The 22,120-nt window shown below is 40.6% G+C and overlaps 1 protein-coding gene across 13 annotated transcripts in view; it reads left to right on the top strand.

Moving 5' to 3' along the window:
* The window catches only part of baz2ba (bromodomain adjacent to zinc finger domain, 2Ba), a 182,842-nt gene that overhangs the window by 16,647 nt on the left and 144,075 nt on the right, over positions 1 to 22,120 (top strand). For all 13 annotated transcript variants that reach the window (XM_062997698.1, XM_062997695.1, XM_062997697.1 and 10 more), the window contains exon 2: positions 20,493 to 20,536. The gene's annotated coding sequence lies outside the window, so the exon portion shown is untranslated. The remainder of the gene's footprint in view (positions 1 to 20,492; positions 20,537 to 22,120) is intronic.

The raw sequence follows: 22,120 nt of genomic DNA, 5'->3' as shown, positions 1-22,120 counted from the left end.
ACAACATAATGTCCCAGTACTGTAAGTCGCTTTGGATAAAAGTGTCAGCTAAATGCCTTAAACGTAGGTCTTACATAAAAGTAGTGTGTATCATATGTACACACACACTTCAGCAGAGTATTTTTGGATGAGGGTTTTGTTTTGAAAATGTCAGTTTACATTTTTTTGACAAAGCCCACAGGATCCTGCTACTTAAATCTCACCGTGGTGTAGAATAACTCCGTGTTTTACCATTACATGAGACATTTTTTTGGTTGATGTCCAAAAACAAAAAAACTCGGCAGAGTTCGACAACCAGTTCAATACGTGGCTTGTTACCCGTTTTACCAGTGCTGTGTTGAATTCTGCACCCCTGCCATCAGTTGCATCCCCTCCTGAGAGAGCACACTTTAATTCTAAATGAAATGTGGAACGTATAATGCATTTAAATCATACATGGGAAATCTGACATGCATCAGTAGTGAGCCACACACTGGATGTTATAATATTATTACATTACAAGACCTGCACATGTAGGGATGTGTGGCATCTTATTTATAATAAAAAGGTTATTTTCCATCATTTTAAGTTACTGACTGCTTCTCTTCTCTTCTCTTCTGGCCCAGAATTGTTATTTGAATCTAGTAATCGACTGCTAAGTAGATTTTTTAGTTTCAAATATACCTTTGGAAGGCTAAGCTGACTCTGGTCAGGGTTTTTATGTTATTTTAACTGTTAAAGCTTTGCCAGATTAAACTGTTTTTTCGTCCTCTGTTTAATAAAGTCTTGTTGACATGAGGGATGTTCAGTATTTGAATGGTTCTCTATACTCTATATGCTTATTTCCTAGGAAACCATAGACTAAGGATTGATTATTTGTTAGGTAATGATTTTTTGTAAAAGTAACTCTCTTCTTTGAGTAAGCTTAATTATAATGATCATCTTTATTTATATAGCACCTTACTACAGTAGTAAGTGATTTACAGGACAGAAATCGGCACAGATGCAACAATTCAAACACAGTATTTAAAGTAAGAAATCAAATAATGTTGCGGATAGAGCTTTGTGTATCTGCCTGAGATGAAGATGTGTGTTGCTTTACACAGCTCTTCTGAACTGAGAAACAAAGCTGCAGGTTCTCTCTTGCTCTCAACAGAAAGAACTATAGATGTGAAACTTGTATGTAATGTAAGAGCTTGTGAGAGCTGTCAGAGTCTAAGATTCACCAGGTAACACAAAGAGCCCTCATCCTAAAACCTAGAAGAGCCACTCTGTGTGTGTGTGTGTGTGTGTGTGTGTGTGTGTGTGTTTACAACATAGTGTTAAGTCATTTTCAAACTGAGTACTCCAAAGTGAAAAAGAGTCACAAATTACTAGGTAATTAATGTAAATGGTTTGATCTGTGCATTATATTATTTCGTTTTTCAATGTCAACATTTCATGTAATTACATACTACAATACACTGACAAATCCCAAATAGCCTAATTTATCCTCCTACATAAGGTAAACATTACACTTTCACCTTTTACTGTGGCAGTTAGTGTGCTCTTTCTCATTAATCAATCTACCAAATGACAATACACCAATCTTTTTATGTAGCAAAAGATCGAAACTGCATTAGGATAGCATCTATGAATCTACGAATTAACCCAATTCAAGTACTAAGAGTGTCATAGCTGTTTAATAGGATTTATAGAATAATTTAGAATGACATTTTTGTGTACTCAGAATTCACCTTGTATTGCATAGAGAGCAAATAAGAGGTGCTGCAGCCAGTAAACCGAAGGGCTGTGTTTCAAACTACATACTAGTTCTAAACAAAAATGCCTAGATCACATGGCTTACCCCATGGCTTAGACACCTGTGCCTGGCATGTTGTTATCTATCACTCTTATCCTTTAGTATGCCACTTTCTTTTGGTCCATCTCAGATCATTTAGGGCACAGAGAACTCACTGGCATTTCTGCACAACATTAATATATGGCTTCTTCTTTGCATAATACAGTTTCAGGTTGCATTTCTTGATGCAGTGGTAGACTGTGTTAAGTGAGAATGATTTTGCGAAGTACTCCTGAGCCTATGTTGCTTTGTCCATCACAGTAGCATGTTTTCTCAAATAATACTTTTACACACACAGATTTCCACAGACTCCCTTAATATTTTCATGATATTATGAACTGTAGATGGTAAAAGATGTAAATTCTATGCAATCTTGCACTGAGAAACATTGTCTTTAAACTGACTGACATGTCTTATACGAAGTTTGGCACTAATTGTGGAACTTGTAGAAATCCAGAACAGTGTTACTTGTATAACTTTAGTTTTATTTTGCCTGTGTCCCAACCTTTTTGAGTGTGTTGCAGGCATTCTATTGTTTTTTATATTTACAAAATACAGTTAGCTGTGTCAGTAAAAACACTACAATCAGTTAAAAGTTCTAACAATTTAACAAATTATTGTTTTTAGTTTTATTGCATGTTTAAAAAGTGTGCTATTATTTCTGGCAATAAGGTTTGTAAATGCAACAGTGAGCAATGCCAAGAGCAGTGCTAAATTTTGTTGTGTTCTGTTTTCAGGTGGTCCCAGACCCACATCAGTCTTTACCAGAATAAAGCTAATAGTGAAAATGATAAACAAATGAGCTCACAAATACCACAGATCTGTTACTACAGAGCACATCTGAACATGGATTCTCTTTCTTTTGCAACACTAACCTTCAGTTTCACTACCCTGTCGACGTTTTGCTCTGTACTTCTGTTTTTCATGTACATCTGTGTATTTAGGGAACATGGTTGAGAAGGTTGGTTTGAAATGCATTATACTATGTAAAGTATATAATTAATGACCATTGCTATTGAGGGTATAAAGTACCACATGTTAGAACAACAAATATACAGTATATTTATGTATTTTAACCTTGTTGTGATCATTTGAGTGTGTAGAATGTTTTCAGGCTAATGATGAACTGATATTTAACATGTAATTGATTGTTTGATCAATGTTCTTAGTTTAAAAGCACCAAGTAGGGAAACCCAGTGTTGTCCTAAAAGCTCACATTGGAATTCAACCGCCAGTTCGATACACAGCCTGTTTCCCTAACACCAGTGTTGTGCTGATTTCTGCACCCCTGCCATCAGTTGCACCTCCTCCCACAAGAGCACACTTTAATTCTAAATGGAATCTACATAATAGTAGACATTTAAATCAAACATGGGGAATCATTACACTATATAAAGGTAGGATAATCATCATTTCTGATCATGTTACACTGTACCCTTTGGTAACAGTTGTAAATCATTTAGATTAATTAAATATATATGCTTTCAACTTTGTGGTACTAGTTTTAGTTTTGCTTTCCTCAAAGCAAGGTCCATAAACACATGGTTTAGTGAGATAGGCTTGGATAAACTTCAGTGGCCGGCACAGAGCCCTGACCTCACTCTCACCGAACAGCCTTGAATGACCTCACAACAGTTTTCTAATGTATAAGAACAAATTCCTGCAGACACTCCAATGTCTTTTGAAAAGCCTTTTTAGAAGAGGGGGACTGGCTTCTTAATTAATGCCTATGGTTTTAATTATTACTATTAGGCACCGGGGCAGCACAGTGGTACAGCTGGTAGTGTGAGTGCCACCAGTGCTTAAAGTTGCTGGTACCTTCCGTATTCACATCTTGTGTATCAGCAAATCATTTTTTGAATTAACGTTACTTAGATTAGCATTAATATTACTTGTCTTGTACTTAACTTGTCGAGAGAATAAGAGAAGATAAGCGTCATGTAGTGCTTCCCACGTGGTCATTATGAATTTAGAACCTGATATGAAGAGGGCAGAGGGCAGTGAGAGGTGCTGGTATGCAAGAAAAAGTTACAGGACATCAAAGAGTTAAACTAAGTGGCACAAAGCAACATGGGGTCTGGATAGCTGGGTGTTTTTCGAGTGTTGGGTGTTCTGGTTTGCTTCTCATTTTCCAAAATGTGGCTAATCTCGTGGTGTAAATGAGTGAACAAATATCGTATTCTGCAATGGATTGGCGTCCTGTCCAGGTCCTGTGTGTAGAAGGTAATGAATGAATAAATGAAAGTACATTAGTACAGTGCACCCTTGAGTTACGAACAGTTTACCATGCGAACATTTTGGGTTATGAACAATCTTTTGAACTTATCATATGAACAAACTTCGGATTACGAACCGAAATTCGCGAAACACATGACGTCACAAACAAGTTGACTCAAACCGTCTCTCTCTCTCTCTCTCTCTCTCTCTCTCTCTCTCTCTCTCTCTCTCTCTCTCTCTCTCTCTATATATATATATATATATATATATATATATATATATATATATACAGTGAGCGGACATTCGGACAGCGGACAGTGTTTTTTCGGGGTTTTCTTTATATTTTGTAAAATTTAATATTAAAATGCCCCCAAAGAAAGTGCAGAGGAAGTGCAGTGGTGAGAAAATGAACAAATCTATTACATTTGTTGTTGTATAAATACTCCTGCCAGCAGCTGTCACTGTGTATCAGACAGAGGGGACAGTGAAAGAGTTTGAGTTTGAGAGAGAAGAAGGAATTCGGCTCAGTAAAGTATTCTTTCTTTCGTGCAGTTACACCTACAAAATACAACACTATTGAAATAAAGAAGGAAATAATAGAGAAATATGAGAGTTATTGTTGTTTCTGGTAGATGCATTTTATTAAAAAAAAGGAAATTTATTATGGTGTATGGTACAGCACACGTACTGAAATGTGGTGTGTGTTTTATGTACAGTACTACTGTGTATTGTTGTGTACTACTGTACTGTGTATGTCTATTCTATAATTTAAGATTTAAGGGAAATATACTTGTATTTATAACAAAAAAGACAATTTAAGACATTAGAAATGTTAGGTAAGGGGGTCTGGCATGGATTAATTCTATTTACATTATTTCTTATGGGAAAAATCGGTTTAACTAACGAACATTTTGACTTAAGAACAGCCCTCTGGAACCAATTAAATTCATAAGTCAAGGGTCTACTGTATGTGTATTACACTAGGATTTATAGCTGTATTATGTAGGTATATGAACTACACTTTGTGGAAAGTTTGATCTTCAGGAGCAGAATGATGCCCTCATGCCTTACAGCATGCCAGCATCAATGCATGTGTTACGCCACATTCTGTTGTACTCAGAAATGAGATAATTCCTCAGTGGTGTTCCTGACTTCTGATCGGAACGTTTTCTACTGTGCCTCCAGCAAACAAATGTTTTTGTTGCCAGTGGTGGAATTTACCAAGCCTTTAAAGAGGACGTAAATGACGTGCATTATAAACACTTTCACTTCATTTAAACACTTTATTAGTTCTACAGCATCAAGAACAACATGTAGTCACATACTGGAGTAGCAAAATGACTAGTAGTACATACAAAAATAAAACTTTTGACTGAGATAAAAAGCTAAAAAGGAAAGGTTAGATCTTGAATTTCTACTGAGAACTTTTAACTCTTGTGGAGGAACGTACTATTTTGTCTGCATTCCTCCAGTGTCAAGGAAGTGACTTTCCCACCTCATTTTTGACAAATTGTGTCTATTAAGTGTTCAACCAGGCTTTTGGAACCAAGGATACTTGAACTCAGGTCTCCACATTGGTGGGCTGTCACATTAGCGTAATAGACTGAATAAAAAGCCCAAAAGCATTGTCATATAGAACTGCTCTATGAATATCTTGATTTAAAAAGTAGGTGACACTAAAAACAACGGAATTAAAGTTCTCACACCCCAGAATGATTTGCCATATTAAAGCCACTTCTTCCAAAAACGGATCTGACTAATTATTCTCTTTAGGACTCCTGGAAACTTGGTATTGTTGGGGTTAAACTATTAGTCTGCTCACATTTGGTAAATGCTTTACCGTCCTGCCTCTGGTGTAGCTTAAAACATTCGTCTTTGATAACAGCTTCAAAAACAGTAGTGGCATTCACCACACACACACTGGCTGAGGAGGGCCGCAGATTAGCGTGCGTTCTTCAACGTGCATATATGTTAAAGATCTTGGATTTCTACCAAGAGCTTTTAACTCTTGTGGAGGAACGTACCATGTTGTCTGCATTCCTGCAACATCAAGGATGTGACTTTTCCACCTCACTTACGACAAATTGTGTCTATTAAGTGCCCAACCAGGATGTTGGTACCACAGAGACTTGAACTCAGGTCTTCACATTGGTGGACAGGTGCATTATAGAATATAATATAATAAAATGCCTTCATTTGTAATGTATACATATACTTGTGTACAGTACAACGAAATTCTTTCTTTGTATATCCCAGCTTGTTTGGAAGCTGGGGTCGGAGCTCAGGGTCAGCCATTGTACGGTGTTCCTGGAGCTGAAAGGGTTGGTGGCCTTGCTCAAGGGCCCAACAGTGGCTGCATGGCAGAGCTGGGATTCGAACTCTCAACTTTTTAATTAATAGCTCAAAGCTCTATCCACTAGGCTACCACTGTCATTAGAATAGAACTTTTGTCATTTTGTCACTTTTTGTAAATGACAATTTGTCATTTATAGATTTACACGTGTACAGTACAACGAAATTCATTCTTTACATATCCCAACTTGTTTTTGGAAGCTGGGGTCAGAGCACAGGGTCAGCCATTGTACGGTGTTCCTGGAGCTGAAAGGGTTGGTGGCCTTGCTCAAGGGCCCAACAGTGGCTTCATGGCAGAGCTGGGATTCGAACACTCAACCTTTTAGTTAATAGCCCAAAGCCCTACCCACTAGGCTACCACTGGATAAAAAGCTCTTTAAATATATATTTTAAAGCAGTTGACACTAAAAAAAACAACTGAATTAAAGTTCTAACATTGCAGAATGATATGTCCTATTAAAGCCATTAAAGCCAAAAAGGGATTTGACTACTTATTCTCTTTAGGACTCCTGGAAATCTGGCTGAGGTATTGTTGGGGGTTAAACTAGCAATTTGCTCACATGTGGTAATTGCCTTACCATCCTGCCTTTGGTGCCTCCGCTTCATTCTACTTATCTATCAGTAGTGGTGGGACTAGGGCCTATCCCAAAAACAGTAGTAGAGGGTGCAAGGCATTAACACACTTTGGACAGGGTGCCAGTTCATCACAGCACATTTACACGTTCACTCATCTAGTGAAAACTGACTAGCTAATGTACTCACTATGTTTTGCAGGAAGGACTAAACGCAGGTCCCCAGACTTGCTCGTTGCAATTTCTTGGCATCCCACCTAAAATCGCGCCCTGGTAACAGCTTACTATTTCTGGACCTCGCATAAATATGCCAACACCCTTTGCGTCTTGCCAAACACCCCCGCACCTTCATTCTGCATATTGATGCTAAAATGCTTGATTTGCCTTCAGATTGCCACTTCAATGCTTCCAAACGACCCCCCATGCTGCTTTAAGCCCCTCAAACCAACGCTCATCTATCACAGCTGCTTAGGCATCCGCGTTGTCGCGTTAAGACCCCGAGGACACTGTCACCCTAACGTTCAGTGTTTGTGCCAGACCCAGGCTCTTTTCGTTTTGTTTTTAAGAGGAGGATTTTTCGCCATGGAAACTGGCTGGATGGCAGGGTGATGGAGGCGTAGTGCGCCTTGATGACGGATGACCGGCTCGGGCGTGTGTGTGTGTGTGTGTGAGGTACGACAGCTGCGTAGGCAGCGGGGTTGACCTTCACACAGTGAAATCTCAAGGCCTGTTTGGTTACATGCAGCTTTGCAGCTCTTCGCTCTGTAATCGGCTGCTCTGGACTGATGAGGCGTGTCGCTAATGCCTCAATTCTGGAGCGGTAAAAAGAGCAAGCGTGAATGAAGTGGGTGTAGAAATATATACGCAGGTATTCGTTAGACGATGATATGAAGGCTGCTAAAAGACTGATAGAAGAATAGTCATCACCAAAAATCACCAATCGAATGTAGCATTAACCAACACATGCGTGTGAGATGCTTAAAACTAACAAAAGGTCAATAAAAGGCCTAGTTTTTTTTTTTTTTACTTCTTTCTGAGCTTATATTTTATTGTGGGTGCTAGGGTGGTGCTGCGGTCTATTACGCTAGGTAATCCAGGTTCGTGAATGCTTGATTATCTTTTGGTTTTCAAAAAAGAGGACACTTGGGCAGGATGGCAGCATGGGGCAGACGGACACCTACTCTGGGTGGAAGGTTTAGTTTGTGGGGGGGGTTTGAAAAGTGATTTCATGTAATTGGTGGCACCATGGCAATGTGTATGGGGTAGGGGTTTAAATAGTTCACAAATGCATCAATAATTCAGCTATGTTATTGCAGTTTAATAAATAAACAGCTACTTTTTTAACAAGACAACTAAAGACAACTAAACAAGGGCAGTTGTAGCCTAGTGGTTAAGGTGCTGGACTAGTAATCGAAAGGACGCTGGTTCAAGCCCCATTACTGCCAGGTTGCCACTGTTGGGCCCTTGAGCAAGGTCCTTAACCCTCAATTGCTTAGACTGTATACTGTCACAGTACTGTAAGTTGCTTTGGATAAAATGCGTCTGCTAAATGCTGACAGTGTAAAATGTAAATGCAAATGCTTTTATGGTCAGAAGCAGATCATACATTCTGCTTCCCAAGGATCCCAATCAAGACAATCGTCTGTGAATTTTCATCTGCACTTGGGCATTTTTAGGAGAAGTGCAAGACGGCGAGACCTAAAGAGAAAGGTGAAATCAGTGCAAAAACACACAACCAGTAGCGCACGCAGACTATTAAAGCTGAATCCTGGATATTTTTGGTGATTTCGAAATGAGGATGTATGGTCACATAGATTATCGCATACTGCAACGGCTTCTTGCTGGCTGTGCCACTAAGCAACACGCTTGAAAACAATACACAATGTAGACAGTTTATTTACACGCCAAGCCATGAAAAGTGATTCCAGGATCAGCAATCGCAGCATTGGGGGCAACACAGTGGCTCAGTGGGTAGCACTGTCGCCTCACGGCAAAAAGGTCCTGGGTATGATTCCCAGGTGGAGCGGTCCGGGTCCTTTCTGTGTGGAGTTTGCCTGTTTTCCCTGTGTCTGCGTGGGGTTTCCGACATGCAAGTGAGGTGAATTGGAGATTGACGAAATTGTCCTCGACTGTGTTTGACATTAAAAGCTTGTGAACTGATGAATCTTGTGTAACCAGTAACTACCTGCCCTGTCATGATTGTAACCAAAGTGTGTAAAACATGATAAATAATACATAATAAATAAAATTCAATAAATAATAAATGCAGCATTGTTGTTTAAAATACAAATCCAGTCCCAGTTTTACAGCCGTATTTTTTCTCACAATGTTATGTTGAATTAAACAGTCCCGAGTTTTTCTCTCCACCATGTCTGCGCTTCACTTCAGACTGCGTCATATAAACAATTCGTCTCAACAGGGTCAAAGTTCAGTCCGATTCATCTTTGGCATGCACTCAAACTGAGCATCAATGCAGTAAATCTCGCAACTGCTAGGGACGCAGTATCGCCTCACTACATAGGAAACAATGGCGCAGTGAGCACTGAAGAGGTTTTACTGCAGATCTTGTACAATCTTGTAAACTCAGTGTTTACGAGTGGCGCCATCCTCACTTGACCCTGACCAGTATAAAGCAGTTAGTAAAAAGAATTAAATCAGTGCGTACAAAAATGGATGTATATTATTGACCCAGGAAACACACAATCAAGTAATGAAAGTACTCAAAACAGGTGTTTCTTTTAGTTATTCAGTCACAAAAAGGACAGTTGCAGAAATCTGAAATCGTTGACGCATGGATGGCTGCCACTGGGATATGCAATCTCTGGGACTGGTCTGGGTCCTGGCACGAGTGGGGGGAGCCACATGAAACATAGCAGGACTCTCTGTACATTCCATGGCTCTGTGTGGGAGAGTTCAACAAGAAACTGGAAATTACTAGATTAAAACATTGCCTCAAAATAGAAATCTGAAATCACTGTTGTCATGCATATACATGCATATCAGCCATAACATTAAAAACCACCTCCTTGTTTCTACACACACTGTACATGTTATTGGCTTCACTTACCATATAGAAGCACTTTGTAGTTCTACAATTACTGACTGTAGTCCATCTGTTTCTCTGCATGCTTTGTTAGCCCCCTTTTATGCTGTTCTTCAATGGTCAGGACCACTACAGAGTAGGTATTATTTGGGTGGTGGATCATTCTGGGCAGTGACACTGACACTGACATGGTGGTGGTGTGTTAGTGTGTGTTGTGCTGGTATGAGTGGATTAGACACAGCAATGCTGATGGAGTTTTTAAACACCTCACTGTCACTGCTGGCCTGAGAATAGTCCACCAACCAAAAACATCCAGCCAACAGCGCCCCGTGGGCAGCGTCCTGTGACCACTGATGAAGGTCTAGAAGATGACCAACTCAAACAGCAGCAATAGATGAGCGATCGTCTCTGACTTTACATTTACACGGTGGAGCAACTAGGTAGGAGTGTCTAATAGAGTGGACAGTGAGTGGACACGGTATTTAAAAACTCCAGCAGCGCTGCTGTGTCTGATCCACTCATACCAGCACAACACACACTAACACACCACCACCATATCAGTGTCACTGCAGTGCTGAGAATGATCCACCACCTAAATAATACCTGCTCTGTGGTGGTCCTGTGAGGGTCCTGACCATTGAAGAACAGGGTAAAGCAGGCTAAAAAGTATGTAGAGAAACAGATGGACTACAGTCAGTAATTGTAGAACTACAACGTGCTTCCATATGGTAAGTGGAGCCGTGAGTGTAAAAACAAGGAGGTGGTTTTAATGTTATGGCTGATCAGTGTATATGTTCCTTAAAACAGACTTCAAGCACAATGTAAAAAGAATTAAGCCAATTATTACGAAATATGTTCCAGCTTAAAGGCTGATTCCACTTTTAATAAAAAGCTCCTTTCACAGATTAGATTACCTGTGCGTGCGTTTTAAAACAATCAGGTGGGCAAAGCCGAATGAGCTCTAGGCTTGATTTTCCAGACTTGTTCCGTCGAACGGAAACCATAAGTGAGTCTTTCATTATCTAGTTTATTTGTTTGCTGTGATGTGTTTCACGTTTGGGTTCGGGCGAAACGCGTTCCATATGCGAGCGCGGGCAGGCTGCGGCCGCGCCGGTGTTTGTGCTTTTCGTTTCAAAACTACAAATGGATCTCACATGGAGAGCCACCGCAGTGCAGCGTCTTTTTTTTTTAATTTCCCCCCTCTCCTCTCCGGCTTCCATCTGGTCTTCATATTTGCCGAACTTCAAAGGTGAGGGGAAAGTGAAGACGTGGAAATGAGAGGAATATTAATTTAGCGTCTGGCGTAACTGCGCGCGGTGCTGCCTTCTCCTCAGTGCCGCGGCCCAGCGTTCATCCTTCATTCGGCCTAGAAAAGAGGACGGTGGGTGATGGTGTTTGAAGGAACAAAAAAAAAAAGGAAAACAGGAGTGTGTGTGTATGTGTGTGAGTGTTAACGTGTCACCGCTCTCCTGTTAGCGCGTGAGTGATGAGCCACAGACGAGGCGGCTGAGGCCGGAGCTGCTCTCAGATGGGCCTAATTATCTGGTGGCCATTTTAGAGGAAGTGTTTACAGAGATGAGAAATGGCTAGATCCTATTTTTAAGGCCTCTTTTCACGTTCTCCTACACAGGGCGAGTCTTCTCTGGCTACCGCAGTGAAAATCCTAATGACTGAATGATGAAAGCGTTTAATTACAGGTCTAAAGATCAACAGGAACCTAAGAGGAGTCGCTGTAACACGTTTTGCGTGTGTGTGTTTTTTGTTCATACACAAGCAACTGGCGTGCTTTTTACTTTTTAAGGTGACAAGAGACAGGCCTGCAGGCCTGGAGCCACACTTACTCACACCACAGAACCAGAGGAAGAGGAGGAGCACTAGGCTCTTTGTGCACTGAATTTGTTTGATGAGAAGATGAATCATTGCTGTTTGGGGTTCAGTTTCCTGCACCAGGATGGATGAATTGTCAGGACTTGTCTGTTTTTCTCCAAAGGCCGAGACAAGACGGCTGAGGCGGTTTTGAACCTCCCTGTAGAATCTGTTACAACATGGACTTTTTAATGTCTCGCGTGTCTTTTAGGGCTTTTCCACTGCACTAAATACTGAAACCTTTGGTATCAGGACAATACAACTGTGTTGTCATTTTTGTCTATTTTCTTGGCTACCAGTCCTCCAGCAAATGCGATGAGTTGGCGCTCTGTCCAGTTAGTCTTGCCTTGCTCTTTCTGACAGCATTATTAGGAACATAATGTGACATGATGCAAAATATTCACATTTTTACACACAGTCAAGATGCAGTCAGACTCCATATCGACACAAAACTGCTTCACCTTTTGTTATTTTAATGTGTAATAGTATCATTGCTTATTATTTAAATGACATATACTTAAAAATATGGCTGTACACAGAGCTGGCGCATGCACACTGAGGGTGGGTTGGTGTGAGTTTCAAATTGGTGTTTTTACTCTGTACAAACTATAGCTGTGCTCTCAGTTGGAATCAATTGGAACTGTATTGTGGATTTTTTGTCATATTTATCCTTCTTTCCCAATCAGAAAATACATTTGCCTGGCTTTTTTGGCTAAAAATGTGTATGGCTTGATGGGTTAATAATAAAAATAATAAGTTAAACTTATATAGTGTCTTTCTTATACCCAAGGTCACTTTACATAAAAATTAATTGAATCATTAATTTAGATCTACTACTAGCACTGTTTTTTATAAAGCTGGTTCGATTGCAAGAGGATAAAGATGACCACAGCAGTGTATTTTTTATTTTTTCTCATAAAATAAGATTTGGTTCAGGTGAGCATTCAATTATTACTGAAATGGAATGGCTGCCGTACATGTAAAGATGCTCATTTAGGACAAATCTGAGATGTGGTCCTTTTTCCAGAGCTTAAAATTGGCACTGTGCACTATAATTAATTAGAATTTAAGATTTTAAACAATGTAAAATAATTTATGTAAACAATGTAATCAATTAAGCAGGCGTGTCCCCCTGCTTAAGCCAGTACATGTCCAGGCCCGTCTGAAGTTTGCCAGAGAGCATATGGATGATCCAGAAGAGGATTGGGAGAATATCATGTGGTCAGATGAAACCAAAATTGAACTTTTTGGTAAAAACTCAACTCGTCGTGTTTGGAGGAAGAAGAATGCTGAGTTGCATCCCAAGAGAAGATGGAACGTGGCTGGGTCTTCCAGCATGACAATGATCCCAAACACACCGCTCGGGCAACAAAGGAGTGGCTTCGTAAAAAGCATTTCAAGGTCCTGGAGTGGCCTAGCCGGTCTCCAGACCTCAACCCCATAGAAAATTTGTGGAGGGAGTTGAAAGTCCGTGTTGCCCAGCGACAGCCCCAAAACATCACTGCTCTAGAGGAGATCTGCATGGAGGAATGGGCCAAAATACCAGCTACAGTGTGTGCAAACCTGGTGAAGACTTACAGGAAACGTTTGACCTCTGTCATTGCCAACAAAGGTTATGTTACAAAGTATTGAGTTGAACTTTTGTTATTGACCAAATACTTATTTTCCACCATAATTTACAAATAAATTCTTAAAAAATCCTACAATGTGATTTCCTGGATTTTTTTTCCTCATTTTGTCTCTCATAGTTGAAGTGTATCTATGATGAAAATTACAGACCTCTCTCATCTTTCTAAGTAGGAGAACTTGCACAATCAGTGGCTGACTAAATACTTTTTGGCCCCACTGTATATTCCACCTGTTTTAGAAAGCACATTTTGTCCACCCGCCAAAACGTGTTTTTCCTCCACCCATTTCCAACAAAATCCGCCCAATTTGGTGGAAACCGCCCAATTTGGCAACACTGACCAGGGTGCTCTTGATTAGCCTCTTGTCCAGATGGATTAAGGTTGTAACCATGTGTCTATACTATACACTTTACTGTTATATTCACATCTAACCTATCATTACAGCCAACACTATCATTTTTACTGGTGAGCATCAACCGTCTGGGTCAATTTTGATAGATGTACAAACTGTCTGTCTTCAAAGCTTAGACTGATGATCCTGCAGACAGTTAGTATTGTACCACTGTATAATATGTTCTCATTTTGGTTCCTATAATCAGTTCAACCTCTCGACCACAAAATCAGACCATTTGAAACTTGTTTGTCTTTGCTTGTTTTACATTTTTAAAATACAGCTGTTTCATTTTGGTGTCTTTTACTGCAAGAACATTAGGGTATGTGATCATTCATCAAACATGATCAAACATTTTATTAGCTAACTTAAACCTTATTTAGTCGGGTTTGTCTGATGAAGCAGCGGTGTAATGGGTTGGTTTAGGGCGGGAGATCTCTGGGTATAAAGCTTGACTAAGTGAACTAAACTACAAACACCTCTGAACATGTTAATAATGTCGCTCTAACATGCTCTAAGAATGAGTGTTTTAATGTCGCAACAGAGTTACAAAAATTTCAACATGTTTCAACAAATTGCAAGCGTGTTAGTCACAAAAACCCAACAAACCATTTTTTCGGGGAACTATTTTTTGACTCAGGAGTCAAATATGAAATGGGATTTAACAGACACTGTTAAGGATTGTTACTAAATCCCCTAAAGTACAAGCCTCAACAAAGACTGTACGTCATGAGCTTCTTAATGATGAAATTTCTGGCAGGGCTGCCATTCAACAAGCAAAAGCAAATTAGCATTTAGAAGTATGGCACTCAAAGTCTGGACCCCTGAGCAGTAAAAGCTTATATTCAATACAGTATTTCATATATCTGGATGAATTCATGTTTGGAAAAAGGTAAAGGATGATGAAGGAACCCACAATATCTGCTGCCAACTCTTATGTACAATGTTGAACCTTATTGTTTTAGACGTCTGTCTGGTGGAATGGCTGGTAGCTTCTGCTGAAGATATAAAAAAGAATAATCTATAATGTATGTATAGAATCTATCTATCTATCTATCTATCTATATACAGGGGTTGGACAAAATAACTGAAACACCTGTCATTTTAGTGTGGGAGGTTTCATGGCTAAATTGGACCAGTCTGGTGGCCAATCTTCATTAATTGCACATTGCACCAGTAAGAGCAGAGTGTGAAGGTTCAATTAGCAGGGTAAGAGCACAGTTTTGCTCAAAATATTGCAATGCACACAACATTATGGGTGACATACCAGAGTTCAAAAGAGGACAAATTGTTGGTGCACGTCTTGCTGGCGCATCTGTGACCAAGACAGCAAGTCTTTGTGATGTATCAAGAGCCACGGTATCCAGGGTAATGTCAGCATACCACCAAGAAGGACAAACCACATCCAACAGGATTAACTGTGGACGCAAGAGGAAGCTGTCTGAAAGGGATGTTCGGGTGCTAACCCGGATTGTATCCAAAAAACATAAAACCACGGCTGCCCAAATCACGGCAGAATTAAATGTGCACCTCAACTCTCCTGTTTCCACCAGAACTGTCCGTCGGGAGCTCCACAGGGTCAATATACACGGCCGGGCTGCTATAGCCAAACCTTTGGTCACTCGTGCCAATGCCAAACGTCGGTTTCAATGGTGCAAGGAGCGCAAATCTTGGGCTGTGGACAATGTGAAACATGTATTGTTCTCTGATGAGTCCACCTTTACTGTTTTCCCCACATCCGGGAGAGTTACGGTGTGGAGAAGCCCCAAAGAAGCGTACCACCCAGACTGTTGCATGCCCAGAGTGAAGCATGGGGGTGGATCAGTGATGGTTTGGGCTGCCATATCATGGCATTCCCTTGGCCCAATACTTGTGCTAGATGGGCGCGTCACTGCCAAGGACTACCGAACCATTCTGGAGGACCATGTGCATCCAATGGCGGTGCCATGTATCAGGATGACAATGCACCAATACACACAGCAAGACTGGTGAAAGATTGGTTTGATGAATATGAAAGTGAAGTTGAACATCTCCCATGGCCTGCACAGTCACCAGATCTAAATATTATTGAGCCACTTTGGGGTGTTTTGGAGAAGCGAGTCAGGAAACGTTTTCCTCCACCAGCATCACGTAGTGACCTGGCCACTATCCTGCAAGAAGAATGGCTTAAAATCCCTCTGACCACTGTGCAGGACTTGTATATGTCATTTCCAAGACGAATTGACGCTGTATTGGCCGCAAAAGGAGGCCCTACACCATACTAATAAATTATTGTGGTCTAAAACCAGGTGTTTCAGTTATTTTGTCCAACCCCTGTATATATATATATATATATATATATATATATATACAGGGGTTGGACAAAATAACTAAAAAAAAAACTCATAAAAGTGGCTCAATAATATTTAGATCTGGTGACTGTGCAGGCCATGGGAGATGTTCAACTTCACTTTCATGTTCATCAAACCAATCTTTCACCAGTCTTGCTGTGTGTATTGGTGCATTGTCATCCTGATACACGGCACCGCCATTGGATGCACATGGTCCTCCAGAATGGTTCGGTAGTCCTTGGCAGTGACGCGCCCATCTAGCACAAGTATTGGGCCAAGGGAATGCCATGATATGGCAGCCCAAACCATCACTGATCCACCCCCATGCTTCACTCTGGGCATGCAACAGTCTGGGTGGTACGCTTCTTTGGGGCTTCTCCACACCGTAACTCTCCCGGATGTGGGGAAAACAGTAAAGGTGGACTCATCAGAGAACAATACATGTTTCACATTGTCCACAGCCCAAGATTTGCGCTCCTTGCACCATTGAAACCGACGTTTGGCATTGGCAAGAGTGACCAAAGGTTTGGCTATAGCAGCCCGGCCGTGTATATTGACCCTGTGGAGCTCCCGACGGACAGTTCTGGTGGAAACAGGAGAGTTGAGGTGCACATTTAATTCTGCCGTGATTTGGGCAGCCGTGGTTTTATGTTTTTTGGATACAATCCGGGTTAGCACCCGAACATCCCTTTCAGACAGCTTCCTCTTGCGTCCATAGTTAATCCTGTTGGATGTGGTTTGTCCTTCTTGGTGGTATGCTGACATTACCCTGGATACCGTGGCTCTTGATACATCACAAAGACTTGCTGTCTTGGTCACAGATGCGCCAGCAAGACGTGCACCAACAATTTGTCCTCTTTTGAACTCTGGTATGTCACCCATAATGTTGTGTGCATTGCAATATTTTGAGCAAAACTGTGCTCTTACCCTGCTAATTGAACCTTCACACTCTGCTCTTACTGGTGCAATGTGCAATTAATGAAGATTGGCCACCAGACTGGTCCAATTTAGCCATGAAACCTCCCACACTAAAATGACAGGTGTTTCAGTTATTTTGTCCAACCCCTGTATATATATATATATATATATATATATATATATATATATATATATATATACAGTGCCTTGCAAAAGTATTCGGCCCCCTTGAACTTTTCAACCTTTTGCCACATTACAGGCTTCAAACATAACGATATGAAATTGTAATTTTTTGTGAAGAATCAACAACAAGTGGGACACAATCGTGAAGTGGAACGAAATTTATTGGATATTTTAAACTTTTTTTAGAAATAAAAAACTAAAAAGTGGGGCGTGCAATATTATTCAGCCCCTTTACTTTCAGTGCAGCAAACTCACTCCAGAAGTTCAGTGAGGATCTCTGAATGATCCAATGTTGACCTAAATGACTGATGGTGATAAATAGAATCCACCTGTGTGTAATCAAGTCTCCGTATAAATGCACCTGCTCTGTGACAGTCTCAGAGTTCTGTTTAAAGCGCAGAGAGCATCATGAAGACCAAGGAACACACCAGGCAGGTCCGAGATACTGTTGTGGAGAAGTTTAAAGCTGGATTTGGATACAAAAAGATTTCCCAAGCTTTAAACATCTCAAGGAGCACTGTGCAAGCGATCATATTGAAATGGAAGGAGTATCAGACCACTGCAAATCTACCAAGACCCGGCCGTCCCTCTAAACTTTCAGCTCAAACAAGGAGAAGACTGATCAGAGATGCAGCCAAGAGGCCCATGATCACTCTGAATGAACTGCAGAGATCTACAGCTGAGGTGGGAGACTCTGTCCATAGGACACAATCAGTCGTACACTGCACAAATCTGGCCTTTATGGAAGAGTGGCAAGAAGAAAGCCATTTCTCAAAGATATCTATAAAAAGTCACCTGGGAGACACACCAAGCATGTGGAAGAAGGTGCTCTGGTCAGATGAAACCAAAATCGAACTTTTTGGCCACAATGCAAAACGTTATGTTTGGCGTAAAAGCAACACAGCTCATCACCCTGAACACACCATCCCCACTGTCAAACATGGTGGTGGCAGCATCATGGTTTGGGCCTGCTTTTCTTCAGCAGAGACAGGGAAGATGGTTAAAATTGATGGGAAGATGGATGGAGCCAAATACAGGACCATTCTGGAAGAAAACCTGTTGCAGTCTGCAAAAGACCTGAGACTGGGACGGAGATTTATCTTCCAACAAGACAATGAACCAAAACATAAAGCAAAATCTACAATGGAATGGTTCACAAATAAACGTATCCAGGTGTTAGAATGGCCAAGTCAAAGTCCAGACCTGAATCCCATCGAGAATCTGTGGAAAGAGCTGAAAACTGCTGTTCACAAACGCTCTCCATCCAACCTCACTGAGCTCGAGCTGTTTTGCAAGGAAGAATGGGGAAAAAATTTCTGTCTCTCGATGTGCAAAACTGATAGAGACATACCCCAAGCGACTTGCAGCTGTAATCGCAGCAAAAGGTGGCGCTACAAAGTATTAACGCAAGGGGGCCGAATAATATTGCACGCCCCACTTTTCAGTTTTTTATTTCTAAAAAAAGTTTAAAATATCCAATAAATTTCGTTCCACTTCACGATTGTGTCCCACTTGTTGTTGATTCTTCACAAAAAATTACAATTTCATATCGTTATGTTTGAAGCCTGAAATGTGGCAAAAGGTTGAAAAGTTCAAGGGGGCTGAATACTTTTGCAAGGTACTGTATATATATATATATATAAATGTTTGACATAAAAGGTTATTTTGGTTTCCTGGCAGGCATTGCAGATGTGGGGCTTGAACCAGCAACCTTCGAATTACTTGTCCTGTACCTTAACCACTGAGCTACCAAAACTGTTAAGTACAATGGTGGACCCTAGTGGTATGGACATCTATCTGGTGGATTGGCTGGTAGCTTCTGCTCAAAATATAAAAAAGCATAATCTATCATCCAAATCGATTTACAATTTTGACCATATTACAATCCAAGCCATCGAGGGTTAGGGGACTTGCTCAAGGGCCCAACAGTGGTAACTTGGCAGATGTGGGGCTTGAACCAGAAACTCTCTAATTACTAATCCTGTACCTTAACCAAAACTACCAAAACTGAGGAATAATACTGCAACTGCTGCCAACTGTTAATTACAATGGTGGACTCTAATGGTATGGACAGCTATCTGGTGGATTGGCTGGTAGCTTCTGCTCCAAATATGAAAAGCAATACACTATAATTCAAATCGATTTACAATTGTGACCATATACAATCCAAGCAATCAAGGGGTAAGGGTGAACCCTAGTGGTATGGGCAGCTATCTGGTGGAATGGCTGGTAGCTTCTGCTTAAAAAAAAAAAAACAGTAATCTATACTGTATAGAGTATATAAGTATATAAACTCCTGACGTCAAAGGTTATTTTGGTTTCCTGATATGGCATTGTATCAAACTGAGGATTAATCTTGAAACTGCTGGCGGTTTATAGGGTTTAGAAAGTCCAACTGGTGCCAGAAAAGTAGTAGTGGTAGCGCTGGTGCTGCAGTCTGTCATCGGGCATGTTTTTAGTTTCAGGTGCTGTAGGTTGAATGGAAAAAGGCTTCTGCAAGCATGAAATAGGAACTGACTGTTCTGACAGCTGTGGTTTGGATTGTGTATGCACTTTGTTAGTGGTATGGGTTCTGTTTTTGGTGAGCGCTGTGCTTTTTCACTTGTGGGTCGTGTGTGTGTGTGTGTGTGTTTACGCAGTTAATGCTGATTGAGGAGATTGGAAAAAATATCTGTACTGTGATAAACTCGCAAACAAATACGCGCACAGACGTTGTGTAACGTACACACACATGCACAGTAAAGGCCGTGAGAAAACTGGAGAGGACTGGTTCTCTCGGCATGTACGCTAGGAAAAATCATCCCACACACCCGGAGTCTTAAAGGCTGACTTTAATTCCAACAGGTTTAGCAGGAAAAATGGAACTGGGAGTGTAAACGTAACACTCTGTGTAGTTTGAATAATGTTTTGCCCCACATGTGTGGGCATGTGTGTGTATGTGTGTGTGAGTGTGACAGCCACTGGTCCGGGTGCAAACATCATGGTTTTTTACAGTTTGACCACAAAGGCGAAACTTGTTTTTGCCGGCTTGTTTCCTTTAGACTAAATCTATCTGGAGATTGGAACCAACTGCTCTTGGTTTCATTTCTCTCATCTCTAAAGCTCAGCACGTCATGCCATGTGATCTCGACAGATCAGAAAAGTAAAGCCGTCTGTGTTTTTTTCTTTGTCAGGTGGAAGAGCAGTGATGTTACAGAGCTGAGGACACTCCCACACAGTGAGTATTGTTTATTTGGCACTACTGCTTGTTAGGGTGGGGTAATATGAAAATAGGATTTTACTACTGCTATTTATCTGTCGACCATACACTGTTTTCTGGTTCTGTGAATACCATTACATTGATCTTCAAAAGTTTTGGCTTTTATTTTATTTATTTATTGCAGTTTTTACCAGAATCCAAATTATTACCATGGTTTTGACAACTATGGTCTTTGATTTCTTTATTTACCTGGGAAAGAAATGGATGTAAGGAAGGAATACACACTTTATCTGTTTACCAAACCTTCACAGTGCACAGCTACTCATCTATATCTATATGGCTTCTTAAAGTCTGTTTTATTTATTCATTATAAATTCTGTTTTATCTTCATATTTTGTATATCTCATGCTATTTAGATTTCAACCTTAATTTAAAGTGAATACCTTCAATACTTTGCTGTAAAAATTGTCTGCCCATGTCTGTGTCTGACAGACACTTGTCTTTAAATTGACATTTGAAATGTACAATTTACACAGAAATGTGTGGAAAACAAAAAGCATCCAGTGAGCGGCAGTTCTTTGTGCATAAATGTCTTGTTTCTCAAAACGTTCTTACCACCACCAAGATAAATGAATGAACTTACGACGGCGCTCGTGTGGCAGCCAGTTACAGCAGCTCGTCTTCTATTCTTCTTTTTTTTTTAATGTATTCTACTTTATTTACTAGATTTGTTTTTAACGTCTTCTAAACCTCTTATTTTTATTCATGTGTAATTTAAACATTTTAATATCTCTATATTTTTAAACATCCACTGTAACGTTGCAAATTTCCCTTTGTGGGATAATAAAAGGCTATCTATCTTATGTTATCTTAAGATCTCAAACTCTTAAGTTCAAATCTCAGCTTTGATATCACAATCAGCTGATGTCTGAGGGCGAATGGACTCCTCATTGCTGCAGCAATTGCGGCCTCTGTCGGCTGGTCGAAGGCACCTGCACAGAGACGGGGAATAATGGAGATCAGTGTGTGACTCTCCGTATGTAATACTGCTCTGAATAAAGTGGTTTCCTAGTACAGATGTCAGAGGGGCGTGTGTAATGAGCGACTCTCCTCGGTCAGGGTACGGGTCTGCAGCCGTGATGAGACATATCTGGAAGAATTGGATACAACTTGATTGGGAGATAAAGGGAAGAAGTGCTCAAATAAAATAGTAAGAATTAAATGAGGAGAATGGCCAGACTGGTCCACATTGACAGGAAGGCTACATTAACTGTTTATAACTGTGATTAGCAGAAAAGCATCTCACACCACACTTAAACCGTAAAGTGGGTGAGCCACAGCAACAAAAGACCACATATGGTCTTCCACTTCCACTGCTGAGGCTACAGTGGACACAGGTGCACTAAAACTAGACATTTAAACTAGAGATGCATGAGTACCGATACTGGTATCGGGTATTTGCCAGATACCGCGCTCATTAACTTGTACTCGTACTCGCAAACGAGGCTCTGATACTAAACATCTGATACCGTGTGCCTAGTGCACGTTGCTGCGTTATGCCTGGTTCACACTACACGATTTTTGCCCTGATTTTCGCTCGGC

Source organism: Trichomycterus rosablanca, chromosome 6 (assembly GCF_030014385.1).
Source record: "Trichomycterus rosablanca isolate fTriRos1 chromosome 6, fTriRos1.hap1, whole genome shotgun sequence".
Lineage (NCBI taxonomy): Eukaryota > Metazoa > Chordata > Actinopteri > Siluriformes > Trichomycteridae > Trichomycterus > Trichomycterus rosablanca.
This window is presented reverse-complemented; position numbering and strand designations above follow the sequence as displayed.